Consider the following 12712-nt stretch of genomic DNA (forward strand, 5'->3'; position numbering starts at 1 on the left):
GGATTGAAGGACAAGTAATACAATTACAATTTTTTTCTCCCAAATTCTCACATTCTCTCTCTCTCTCTCCTACCTCTTCCCTCCCTTTCTGTTCTTTCCTTCATTCAAATCTCCCCAGAACCTGCTGGTCGCAATTCCTTTTCAGTCCTATTTTGGAAGAGCCTGACAAATTGGTATCAGAGCTGCGCGATCCTTCGGCAGCTCAGAGACCAATCAATGGCAGAGAGTACACGCTTCAAAACCTTAGAAGATCATCTCCGGAAGCAGGAACTCAAGTTACAGGAAGTTATGGAGGATATGAAGAATATACAGCTACAAGCAAAGGAAGAAATGGCAGGCAGGGATAAGAGACTAGATTCGATTGCGCTAGGTATGGATCAGAAGTTTGAGGCACTCAGTTCAATGATGAAGACACTACTGAGCAAGGAGAAAAGTGCAGAAGGAGAAGGCAAAGCTGGCAGAGATCGTACACCATTACTACCTACACCTCCCATACACCAGAGGCTGACCTTGGGAGCAGATGAGGAAGTTAGGAGTTGCGAGTTCATGGGTAAGATTCTTGGCTATAATCCTCCAAAAATTGAGTTACATATGTTTAGCGGGGAAAATCCTAGGGAATGGATCAAAAAATGTAATAAGTACTTCCTGTTGAATAAGGTAACCAAGGAACATAAATTGCTAGTAGTCGAGATGTTTTTAGAAGGTAGAGCGGATAATTGGTTCCAGGGAGTCAAATTAGAAAAACCAAGGCTAACATGGGGGGAATTTGAGGAGCTGCTTTGTCAGAGATTCAAGGGAACATGCTGTAGAGATATTGTAGAGGAATTCAATAAACTGCAGCAGATGAGTACAGTGGAGATCTACCAAGAAAAGTTTAAGGAGTTAAAAACATTGATGCTAATTCAAAATCCAAGCCTTAGTGAAGGATACTTCATCTCCAGTTTCACCAGTGGTCTCAAGGAGGAGATGAAACCTATGGTGAGAATGCTCAAGCCAAATACTCTTTCTGGAGTTATGGAGGTAGCTCATTTGCAGGAACAGGCTCTCAGGTTGCAAGGCAGGACAGTCAAGGATGGCAACAAGGTGGTGGCTGAACCAAAGTTTGGAATGTACAGTAATCCAACCTCTGCCAATGGGGGAATCAGTACTTACAAGCTACCACAGAACAACATGCCTAGGGTAGCTCCCAAAAATCCAGACAAGAGTCCAGAGTTTAAGAGACTATCCCCTCAGGAACTGCAGTTCAGAAGAAGTAATGGATTGTGTTTTAAGTGTGGGGAGAAATTTGGGGTAGGACATCAGTGCCGGATGAAGCACTTGAACCTTATGATGTATGAAGATGAGGAGGACACTAAATTCCAGGATGCTCAAGGGGAACAGGATGAGCTGACTGGAAATCCAGGAGAACCAATCGAAATTTCACTCAATGCTCTATCAGACTCACTCAGGCGAAATACTATCTTGTTGCAAGGACAGTTGGCAGATACAGGTAGCAGTGATAGCTATATCCATCACAGCCTGGTGTCTGCACAAGGCATTCCCTTTGAATATGTCAAGCCTTTCACTATCATAATGGGGGATGGGAGCTTGGTAACCAGTGGAGCTCAGTGTCCCAAGGTCCTGTGGAATGTTCAGAATAATAAGTTTTGCTTTGACCTCAGAATTATGGAACTAGGTGATTGGGATATTATTTTGGGGGTAGATTGGATGTACCATTACAGCCCCATCACTTTTGATTTTCATCAACTAAAAATCTCTATGTTCCATCAAGGAGAGGTGGTCACATTGCATGGAGTAGTTAATGATGCAACCATGGAACTTATTAGGAGGAAGGATCTCAGAGGTTTTTTGCAAGAGAAGAGGAGGTGTTGTGCTGTTTCAGCACAAAATGGAGAACCAGACACAGGGGAGCCAGGGCTTCCAGAACCAATTACTGCAGTTTTGCAGCAATTCTCAGAAGTATTTCAGGAACCTACTCAGTTGCCTCCCAACAGGCCCTTGGATCATCAAATTCCCCTAAAGCCAGGAGCACAAGCCTTTAAAATGAAACCATATAGATACCCTCACTCATAGAAAACAGAGATTGAAAAACAAATAGCAGATATATTGAAATCTGGAATCATCAAGCCAAGCAATAGTCCTTATGCTTCACCTATGCTATTGGTCAAGAAAAAGGATAACACTTGGCGTTTTTGTGTGGATTACAGGCATCTCAATGACTTGACAGTCAAAGACAGATATCCTATCCCCAACATTGATGAGCTGCTGGATGAGCTCTATGGAGCCAAGTTCTTCTCCAAAATTGACCTTAGATCAGGTTACCACCAGATCAGAGTTAAGCTGGCAGATACACACAAAACAGCCTTTCAGACTCATCAAGGGCACTATGAGTTCCTAGTGATGCCATTTGGGCTCACAAATGCACCAGAAACATTCCAGGCATTGATGAATCAGGTTTTTGAGCCATTCTTAAGGAAGTATGTCCTGGTCTTCTTTGATGACATTTTGGTCTGCAGTGCTACCCTGGACTTTCATAAGGAGCACCTAAAACAAGTACTAGAGGTGCTTCAACATAACCAATTGTATGCCAAGTTATCCAAGTGCTCTTTTGCCTAGCAAGAAGTGGAGTATTTGGGGCATGTAGTGTCCAGTACAGGAGTAAGTATGGACAGGAGCAAGGTGGAATGCATACAGTCATGGCCTACCCCTAAAAATATTAAAGAACTCGGGGGGTTCCTCGGCCTCACAGGTTACTACAGACGTTTCATAAAGGGTTATGGAACAATCAGTAAGCCCTTGACGAATCTGCTAAAGTAGGATGCCTATGACTAGAATGCAGAATCTTACAAGGCTTTTAGTTGCCTTAAGCAGGCCATAATTAGTGCTCCTGTGCTCAGACTGCCCAATTTTGGTATCCCCTTTGTGGTGGAAACTGATGCTAGTGGGCAAGGCATGGGAGCTATACTCTTACAGGAGGGTCATCCTATAGCATTCATCAGTAAAGCATTCTCCCTCAAGAACATGGGGTTATCTGTCTATGAGAAGGAACTGATGGCATTGGTGTTTGCAATGACCAAGTGGAAGCATTATCTAGTAGGGAACCACTTCATCATCAGAACAGATCACAAGTCATTGAAATTTTTGCTAGAACAAAGATTGACCACTACTGCTCAGTATAAATGGCTGACAAAGCTTCTAGGCCTGGATTATGAGATTCAGTATAAGAGGGGTTCAGAAAACACTGTTGCTAATGTATTATCTAGAAGGACCATGGGGGAACTACAACCTGAACCACAACAGTTGATGGCCATTACTGGTGTTCAACCTCTGTGGATGCAAGAGTTGGAGGACAGTTACTTTGAAGACACACAGTGTAGAGAATTAATGAGTCAACTACTGCTGGATCCTACACCACAGGACTCTGATTTTCAGCTCAATCAAGGGATACTCAGGTATAAAGACAAGCTATTTGTAAGGAATGGCAGGGGAATTAAGCAGAAAATAATCAAAGCTCTGCATGAATCCCCTATTAGAGGGCATTCTGGCCAGAGGGCATGTATACAGAGGGTGCAAAGCATATTTCACTGGCCAGGAATGAAGAAAGAGATCATACAATTCACACAAGAATGTGAAGTCTGTCAAAGGAACAAAAGTGAAAGGGTTCCCTATCCAGGATTACTGCAGCCACTACCAATTCCTACCCAAGCTTGGTCGCACATCACTATGGACTTTATTGAAAAGCTACCTTGCTCTAGGGGATTTGACACTATTCTGGTAGCCATAGATAGACTGACAAAGTTTGGCCACTTCATGCCATTTTCCCATCCATTCTCAGCTGCTCAAGTGGCACAGGTCTTCCTGGATCATGTCTACAAACTCCATGGGTTACCAGAATCCATCATAACAGACAGAAACAAAGTATTCACCAGTAAATTTTGGCAGGAGTTATTTAGGATGGCTGGAACTGAGCTGCATTATAGTTATTCCTACCATCCTGAGACTGATGGTCAGAGTGAGAGGTTAAATCAGTGTTTGGAGACTTATTTGAGATGTATGACCAGTGAGAGTCCAACTCAGTGGAGTCATTGGCTCAGCTCAGCAGAACTCTGGTATAATACTGCATATCACACCAGCTTGGGGGTGTCGCCATTTGAAGCTTTATATGGTTACAAGCCCCTGTCACTACCTATAGGGCCCTACCATGACAAAATTATCCCAGCAGCCCACAACATGCTGCAAACCAGAGCTCAAATGCTTCAGAGAATCAAAGAGCATCTGCATCAGGCTCAAAATAGGATGAAGTTGTTTGCTGACAAACATAGGACAGAAAGAGAATTTGAGGTGGGGGATTCGGTTTTCCTGAAGTTGCAGCCTTATAGGCAGCAGACTGTGGCACTCAGGAGAAACCTCAAGTTAACTGCAAAATTTTTTGGACCTTTCCAAATTATGGAGAAGATCAGTGCTATGGCATACAAGCTCAAACTTCCACCTGGGTCTAAAATACATCCAGTGTTTCACGTTTCTCTTCTTAAGCCTAAGTTAGGACCCCATCAGGTTACTACCTCTACACTACCAGAATTTAATTGCCAAGACCAGTGCCTCCTACAACCTGCTGCAGTCTTGAAAAGGAGGGTAATCATGCGAAATGCTGTCCCTGTGGTCCAGTATGTCATAAAATGGCATCAGCTAGGAGAGGAGGAAGCGTCGTGGGAAGATCAATCTTTTATCAGTAGTCAATTTTCTGAGTTTCAGCCTTGAGGACAAGGTTGCTTTCAAGGGTGGAGTAATGTCAGGAGCAGGGACGTAATTGTAATTGAAGCAAAAGTTTTAGGGGTGTTAGTGTAATTAGCTTAGGGAGCCAAAAACAGTTAAAAGTTAGTTATAACAGAATTTGTTAGCATCAGATCATTGCACGGAAATTCTGTGTCAATTGGATTCGGATCCATCATTGGAATTGTATAAATCCAAGACAATGTAATGGATTGAAGGACAAGTAATACAATTACAATTTTTTTCTCCCAAATTCTCACATTCTCTCTCTCTCTCTGGTTGCAATTCCTTCTCAATCCTATTTTGGAAGAGCCTGACACAATCTTAAAAAAACTCTGCACTAGTAGCAGTAGTAGTACTATTTCCTAGAGATAGTAGAGATTAAGTGCCAGTGTAGTATCGCTTTTGATTGGCTACAGCTTGAAGCCTATAAAGGAATATAATTAGATGCTTTTGATTGGCTACAGCTTAGAGCCTATAAAGGATGATTAGATACATTACCAAATCAATATATACACTACCATCTCATTCACAAAAAAATTTCTCCCTTCCACTACACATATATAGATAGAGAATTATTGAACCCCGTTAGAGCCCTCTTGTCTCTAGATTTTTGTCTTGCTTTCTTCTTCGTATTTTCCTTGTATGAGTACTATTTGGGAATTGAACCAATAGCCGACTCGTAGCATTTTTGCATTAGGTGGTGGCACATCTTATATGATTGTCTCTGCACCAACCGTTCTTGCCGCTTATTCACGCCGTCGTCTCGTAATATGGTGCTTATAACATTCCCAATTTTTATTTTTTTTCCTTTGATTGTGCTATGAACCTTCATGCGAAGACAAATATACATATGCATGAAATTCGTTGTGAAGCTTTTGGGTTTAAGGGCCTCAAAAGATCAACTCCTATATAGTATTAGTATGGTATATAGAGCCATGCATGAAAGACCTATTAAATCATGTGCGGCTTTTGGGTTTAAGGGCCTCAAAAGTGTGAAATTTGATCTCAATCAATCAAAAGTTGTTTCATTTGGATTGTCATTTTTAGAAATTTTTATACAAAAATATGTTGTATCGATATGATGTATATGAGGTAGAAAAATAATTAAAAGTGTAGTTAGGAAAACGTAAAAAGTTTTCTTGAGTAAGCTACAATCCAAACAATGTCTAATAACTTTGAACAAAAGGGAAGCCATGTTAAATAAAGAAAGAAGTAGTTGTTCTAAGTGTTAATACCAAACAAGACGATGGAGAGGCTACATGCAGTAGTACTAATGTTCAATCAACTTGATGGATTTTTAAAAATTACTGTAACACTTTTTTTGATGTGATATATGTAAGATAAAAAAGTGATTGAAAAATATATTAATAATGCAAGTAAGTTAGTATAGACAAATAAAGTGTAGGAAAAATGTAAACCAAACACACTCTTTATTACTTCCTTGTCAATTCTCCATTTGTCTAATTGAATTAGTAGTGTTTTGATCATGTCAATTCGCTTTTATGCATTGAATTCGGCAAAGATTTCGCAGTGCATTGTTGTACATTTTGCTTAATCAGTTGTTATTGTTGTATTCTCGTGTTTTTGTCTCAAAATATTCTTTGAGTAGATATCATGTTGTCATAAAACTTCATCCAACTTTGGATTTGATTTTGGAACAAGATAAATTACTTTAATCCTTTTGGTCCTCCACTGCAAAGCCACATACTAATCTTGACCACTATGTCATGAGATATTGATTTAGTGATTAGAATTAAAGATGCAACTACTAGAGATCCTAGATTAAAGTGTCAGTATATGTGAATTTCTAATTTTTTTTCCATTTTTGTATGTTTATTTATAATATTATTTAATTGTGTGTTACTCCGATCATTATAAATCTTGTTAAAGCAAAAAAAAAAAAAAAAGCACAAACTATCAAGCCTTTTTTCTAGGGGTGGGCGCGGGTCGGATACCCGTCTCATTCACCATTTGGCTAATCTGACCCGTACCTTGCGAGTCAGCCTTATCCGACCCTTACACATTCATCTAAGATATAATAAATTTTTTTCTAAAAAAAGGTTTCCCAACAAGAAATAAGCATGTGAAGATAATATAAGATAAAGGAAAAAAATAAAAGAATATAAAATCAATAAAAATTTGAAATAAGTAGCAAAATTTTTAATATATATGTTCGACATTAATTAAACTTTTTTTTTATAAAATAAAAGATTATGACCTCTACAAATGAATCTTGTAAATAAACTATAGTCTCTCATATTTATAATGCAATTTGTTCAATAAAATTACTTATTTTGTTCTAAATTATTATTTTATAATGTGTGTATAAAAATAAAAATAAAAATAAAAATAAATAAATAAATAAATAAATATATATATATATATATATGCGGGACGGATTAGATATCCGCGGATTTTTAATTATGTGACCCTAACCCGTCCCGCATGTTAGCGGGTACCCGACCCTCTTTTGACCCGAGCAAATAATAAAAATCGAATATCCTAATTTTTGAATCAGATCGAATCGGATATGACGGGTTTTTGGGTTAGCGGATAATTTTATCCACTCCTACTCTTTTCTAAAGACCAAGGAAGGAAGAAATGCATCTATTGGTTTCTACGCGCTCTCTAACTGACTCACTACTATGAAACTCCAGAAGACTTCTTACAGATGTCATGGAATCACACATGTCAGTTGCAAGCTTTTCCATCAGGCTATCTAGAGGTGGAGCTGAACCAAGTAGCTCGGCTCGAGCTCGCGAACTACTTGGTCAGCAGCTCGAACGCGAGCTCGGTTGACCAAGCTCGATCTCGAGCTCGATCCGCTCGTTAGAGCTATCGAGTCGAGCTCGAGCTCGATCTGCTCGTTAAAGCTATCGAGTCGAGCTCGAGCTCAGTTGACCGAGCTCGATCTCGAACTCGAGCCGCTCGTTAGAACTATCGAGTCGAGCTCGAGTTTGGAAATATGATACTCGAAAGCTCGACGAGCTCTATCGAGCTTTTTATAATATATATTTTAATTTTTATTATTGTGAAATGTTAATAATATCCTTTATTTAAAATTATATATAAAATATTAATTTTTATTACTTGAGTTTGATTAGGTTTGATTGAGCTCGAATAAGCTCGATTGAACTTGATTTGAATTGATTACATTTAATTAAACTCGAACTCGAGTTCCATAAATTGATGTCGAGCTCGAGCTCAAACTCGAATTTTAAAAGCTTGACAAGCTCGAGCTCGAACTTAATTATTTTGTCTCGAGTCGACTCGACTCGACAGCAGCCCTAAGGCTATCTATAAGAAAAAGTTGCATTATTACCGCAATAATGCACCGCGTGGGGACGGAAATAGCTGGACCAGTACCATGTGGGCCGAATAATAATAATGCACCTCGTCGACATTTCAAAAGGTGAGCACATGGAGAAATTCAATAGCATACAAAACTAGTTTTTCTGGCGGTGAATCTATTGTCTAAAAAATATTGAAAATTTTATTGCCACTCTCATTTTTTAAACTTGGGCACAATTGTATTCAAATCCTTATGATAAATTAGAAATAAATTATCCATTTGAAAAGGTTCAAAATTCTCATCAGGCTAAATAATTATTCATCTAAAATCCAATAGCACAGCTAATGCCCATCCTATTGCATAGAAAATATAATTCAGAGTATTTAAATTGTGGGTGAGTAATGACAGTTCACATGTAGATGTATATAATATAATAAGATGCTTAGCACAACTCATGCCGACAAATGTTGATCCTAACAATATTAGATATGAACATTATTTTTTATTTTAATTAATTGAAATACTGGCCTAAATATTGTTATTATTTTCTGGTCCTTTTTCTTTTTATGTTTAAAAATTTTTTAAACAACATTTTTTAGACTAGAGCTAAAAAGAAATATGATATTAGAGATTCTTGTAGAAAATTTTATTAAGTTCACTGATTTTGTGGTATAACTAAAAAACTTTTGTGGATTGCTTGCATCATTGACATTTCAAGTGGTAAACATAGCATGCCATGGGAATTATTCATACGTTTACTGGCAAGATGTGGAAAAAATTAAGTGCATAAATTATTCCTTTCTAGCAGTAGCATCTCTCCAATGAAAATTAAAAGATCCTACACTAATTGCTTCTGTAAATGTTCAATCAATGAGAGAAAGAATAAAGACTTCTTAAATGAAATTACATAATATCCTTAAATTTATCAAGATTCCATTTAAAAAGAATAAAATTCATACACATTTACAATGAAGATACCAGTTTCGACGGATTACATTTATTCACCTCCTACCTAGAATATTTATTTTTTTACACGAAAGAAAAGGAACATTAGTATAACAGAGAAGAAAATGTAAAAAAAGGGCTTTCAGTAGAATGATATTTGCTTCCATCTCAGCTAACCATCTATAAAACAGAGAACAAAGAACATAAATGGCTTTCTTACAAAAGCATTGATTTCTATAATCACAAACAATAGCCTCAATACTACATGCATAAAGTTCATACATTAAGAATAGATAGGAATAAGCATCTTCGTTGCATGCAAATAAATTAAAGAACCATAAGTTAAGGAAATTTTTTGGGCTAATTACTCAGAATATTGCCAAAAAAAAAGTAAAATCGGACATTTACGGCTCTCACAATGACGTGGTATTAAACTATTGTTGTCTGAGTTGTCTTAAAAAAAATAGCACTGTCAGCCCGGCAGCAGCTGCAAAAAGCCAAAAAGAAAAGTCAGGAGATGGCTTTTTAAGGTTGTGGGAAGGAATCTGTATTTGATCAAAAAGCCAAAAAAAAAAGAGTCTAATTTGGTCAACCTAATCTGTATTTGAGTATTGTGGGAAGGAATTTTTAAGGTTGGAATACAATTCTCTCAATGGAGGGAGAGATTCTTGATCAGTAAACGAGGTGTCTGGTCGGATTGAGGAACAAATTGCAGAAAAGAAATCTTGCTTGGGAGTGGCGGCAGTTCTAGTAAACTCGGAAGTAGGAATAGGGGCCTCAGACAGGCGAAGACAAGGATTTAAGCACCAACTTGAAAAGGCTTTTGAGGCCTCTCTGACGCAAGGTACTTCCATATCACTCTTTAAGTACTACAGTTTCTTTCAGACTTCAAATCCTGCACTCCCTTTTCCTTGTTTTCCCTTATTTTCCATCTAACTTTGTGATAAATAACTCACCTAATGCAGCAGAAAAAAGTTTCATATGTGCAAGTTTCTGGAATGGTTATTGAATGCGTTACCGTAGGGGCAAATTTTCCAGCATATGCTGATTGACCATGTCTACCATGGATTGCAAAATGCCTTCCCTCTCACTTCTCAGTGTCGTATACAGTGCTTTCTTTCCTTTACTCTTTGTATTCTGAGATAAATCGGTCAATATCACCTTTCTTTGCTTTTGTCAACCATCATGTGAGGGGTATAATGTACATTTTCTTTCATTTCCATTGAAGGCGGATTAGAAAGTTCTCAGGCTAACAGGCACCTCCCCGGAGGAAAATCTTATGAAGCCAAATATTTGTCAGGATATAAATTTCTTGTGCAAGTACTACTTACACATGTAGTTATGCAAAAATTGTATCATGGGACTTGAAATCTCCACCTGATTGAATGCTTAAAACTTCCTAAGCCACCCATGTTTCTTTGGGATTTGAGACAGGTACCGTTGAGATTTTTGTGCAATTATTGTATATTTTTTTTACATGATTTGATAGTAAATTTTATTCAAATACACAAACTCAATATATCAGTACAACCACATCTCTAAGCAAATATTGAAAAAAAACAACAAAAGCATCAATTGCATCAAAAGCCATCTGTGTAGGTAACAATTAGCATAGCTAAGCTCATCTTTTAATTGTGAACCCGAGTGATGCAGAGAGCTGAAAGTCTTCGTCAACATGCACTGAGATGTTTTACACCTCGAGGCATTGGTTCATATAATTTCGACAGAAAAAGTTAAGTTAGGACAATCATATTGTATAGCCCAGCACATGTTCTTATCAGATCAGTCTCTGATTTTGTTTCATTTGGAGTAATCCAAAGACTAGTTCTTAGCCACTTACGCATGGAATGGTTGCAAGTGTTTCTCGTAAGATAGGAAAGCAACTTTGATATGGAGCATCTTTGTTGAGCTGCTAGAGCGGAGAAAAGGACCAGTGGAAAGCCTACAAACATTTTTTGTAGTGGCCGGCACTATACATCCATGCACATCAGAAGCTGCTGCCGGGCTGTGTCAAATTTTGACTGGCTGCCAGTACTGTTTTTTTTTAAAAAAAAAAAAAAAATTTCCTTTTGTTGTCGAACTGACGATAGTTTAATAACGCACTTTGTCAGAGTTGTAAATATTCGATTTTTTTTTTTTTTTGTAATATTCTGAGTAATTAGTCAATTTGTTGGAACCAAAGGCAAAGTTAAGCTGCATGTCATCAATTACAGATTTGTAGGCCAAAGAATTTTCAACCTTCAAGTTCATCATCGTTACACTTATCTTTTTATCAAGATATAAACATAATTAAATCAAAATCGACTATAATCGAATGATGAAGTGACCAAAACTATTCTTCTGATGTATAGGAGAGGATTGCTTTTTTGCAAGTGCAGGGCAAGAGTTCTTTAGAAATGATACGAAACTGGGAGGAAAATCAGCAAGAAGCTCTCTTCCACTTTAGGATTATGTATGGCTGCGATTCAAGTTTACTGGCGCTGCTGGCTAATAATCTCCTGCAAATTTGCCATGTCGTCACTCATAAAATAAGAAGAGAAAAAAACACTGAAAAACAAATGCATTAAATGTTCAGAAAATAAAAAAAATTAATCAAGAACTTCTTTTAGTCATTAGAGTAATATCGAAAGGATCATTACATGCCCCAATCATATTTAAAAATGAGGTTAAATTTGTATTAAAAGTTCAGAAGAACACATTTAGCTACACTGAAACTAACAAAATAGGAAAAAAATGAATTTTGACAATGAAAAGCAAGGATCAAATTTATCTATAAAGGTCGGGCAAAAAAGAAAAGCATCCCCATGGCTGCAAACTTGGCTGCTGCTGGGGGATAATACAGCCCAAAACTGCCATCTCAGTTGCCTCGGCAAGACGTGGCCTGAATCCAATTAGTATCAAATCCGAAATTGCAACTGACAAAATCTATACTGTATCATCACATTCAAATTTGAGAGTAAAATAAATTCTCTTTTTGTCATAATCATGACCGTAATCACATTTTTCTATTATTTTTTTTTTCACATGCATCAAATCGTTACAATAATTTTTTCATGAAAAATCATAAAAAATGCAATCTAAACACAACCTTAGCTTCGCTCTTAAAATTGTATTATGTTCGGTGTGTCACCTTAAAACATTATTCCCAAAAAAAAAGGGTTAATCACATTTTATCCCCTTAAAGAATACCCCATTTCTCAGTTTACCCCCTAACCTTTAATTTTGCTCACTTAACCCCCTTTAGGACAAAATTGCCCTTGCATTATTTTGACTTTTCATTTACCTTGTTTTCCTTTCTTTTATTTCTTTTTCTCTTTCTTCTTTATTTAATTCTTCCTCTTTCCCACAAAAATCTTCACCTTAATGATTGAAATTAAAAAAGAGAAATTACAAAGATCTATCTTCTTCTTAAATGATCAAAAAAAATTCAAACCACTTTTCTAAAATACAATTTTTTTATCCTTTCAATTCTTTTAATTTTGGGTTTTCCTCTTTCCTTTCTAGTTTCTCATTTTATTCTCAAGAAAATATCATAAAATGAAATTGTTTTCCTTTCTTTTATTTCTTTTATTTCTTTTTCTCTTTCTTCTCTCTATCATCCTTCCCAATAGAAAATTTGATTTCCACAAAAATTTTTGTTTTGAGTTTGTAATCGCATATTTTTGGGCGAAGGTTTAAAAGACATAAAAAACTAATTTTGAT

General features: G+C 37.0%; 1 long non-coding RNA gene across 1 annotated transcript; it reads left to right on the forward strand.

The window, feature by feature from the left end:
• Positions 1-9525: 9525 nt before the first annotated feature.
• On the forward strand, positions 9526-10443 carry LOC113715807 (uncharacterized). The gene is made up of 2 exons (XR_003454092.2): positions 9526-9854; positions 9976-10443. It is a non-coding gene; the product is annotated as an uncharacterized lncRNA (long non-coding RNA).
• Positions 10444-12712: the final 2269 nt, after the last annotated feature.

This window comes from Coffea arabica, chromosome 11c, assembly GCF_036785885.1.
Source record: "Coffea arabica cultivar ET-39 chromosome 11c, Coffea Arabica ET-39 HiFi, whole genome shotgun sequence".
In the NCBI taxonomy this organism is placed as follows: domain Eukaryota; kingdom Viridiplantae; phylum Streptophyta; class Magnoliopsida; order Gentianales; family Rubiaceae; genus Coffea; species Coffea arabica.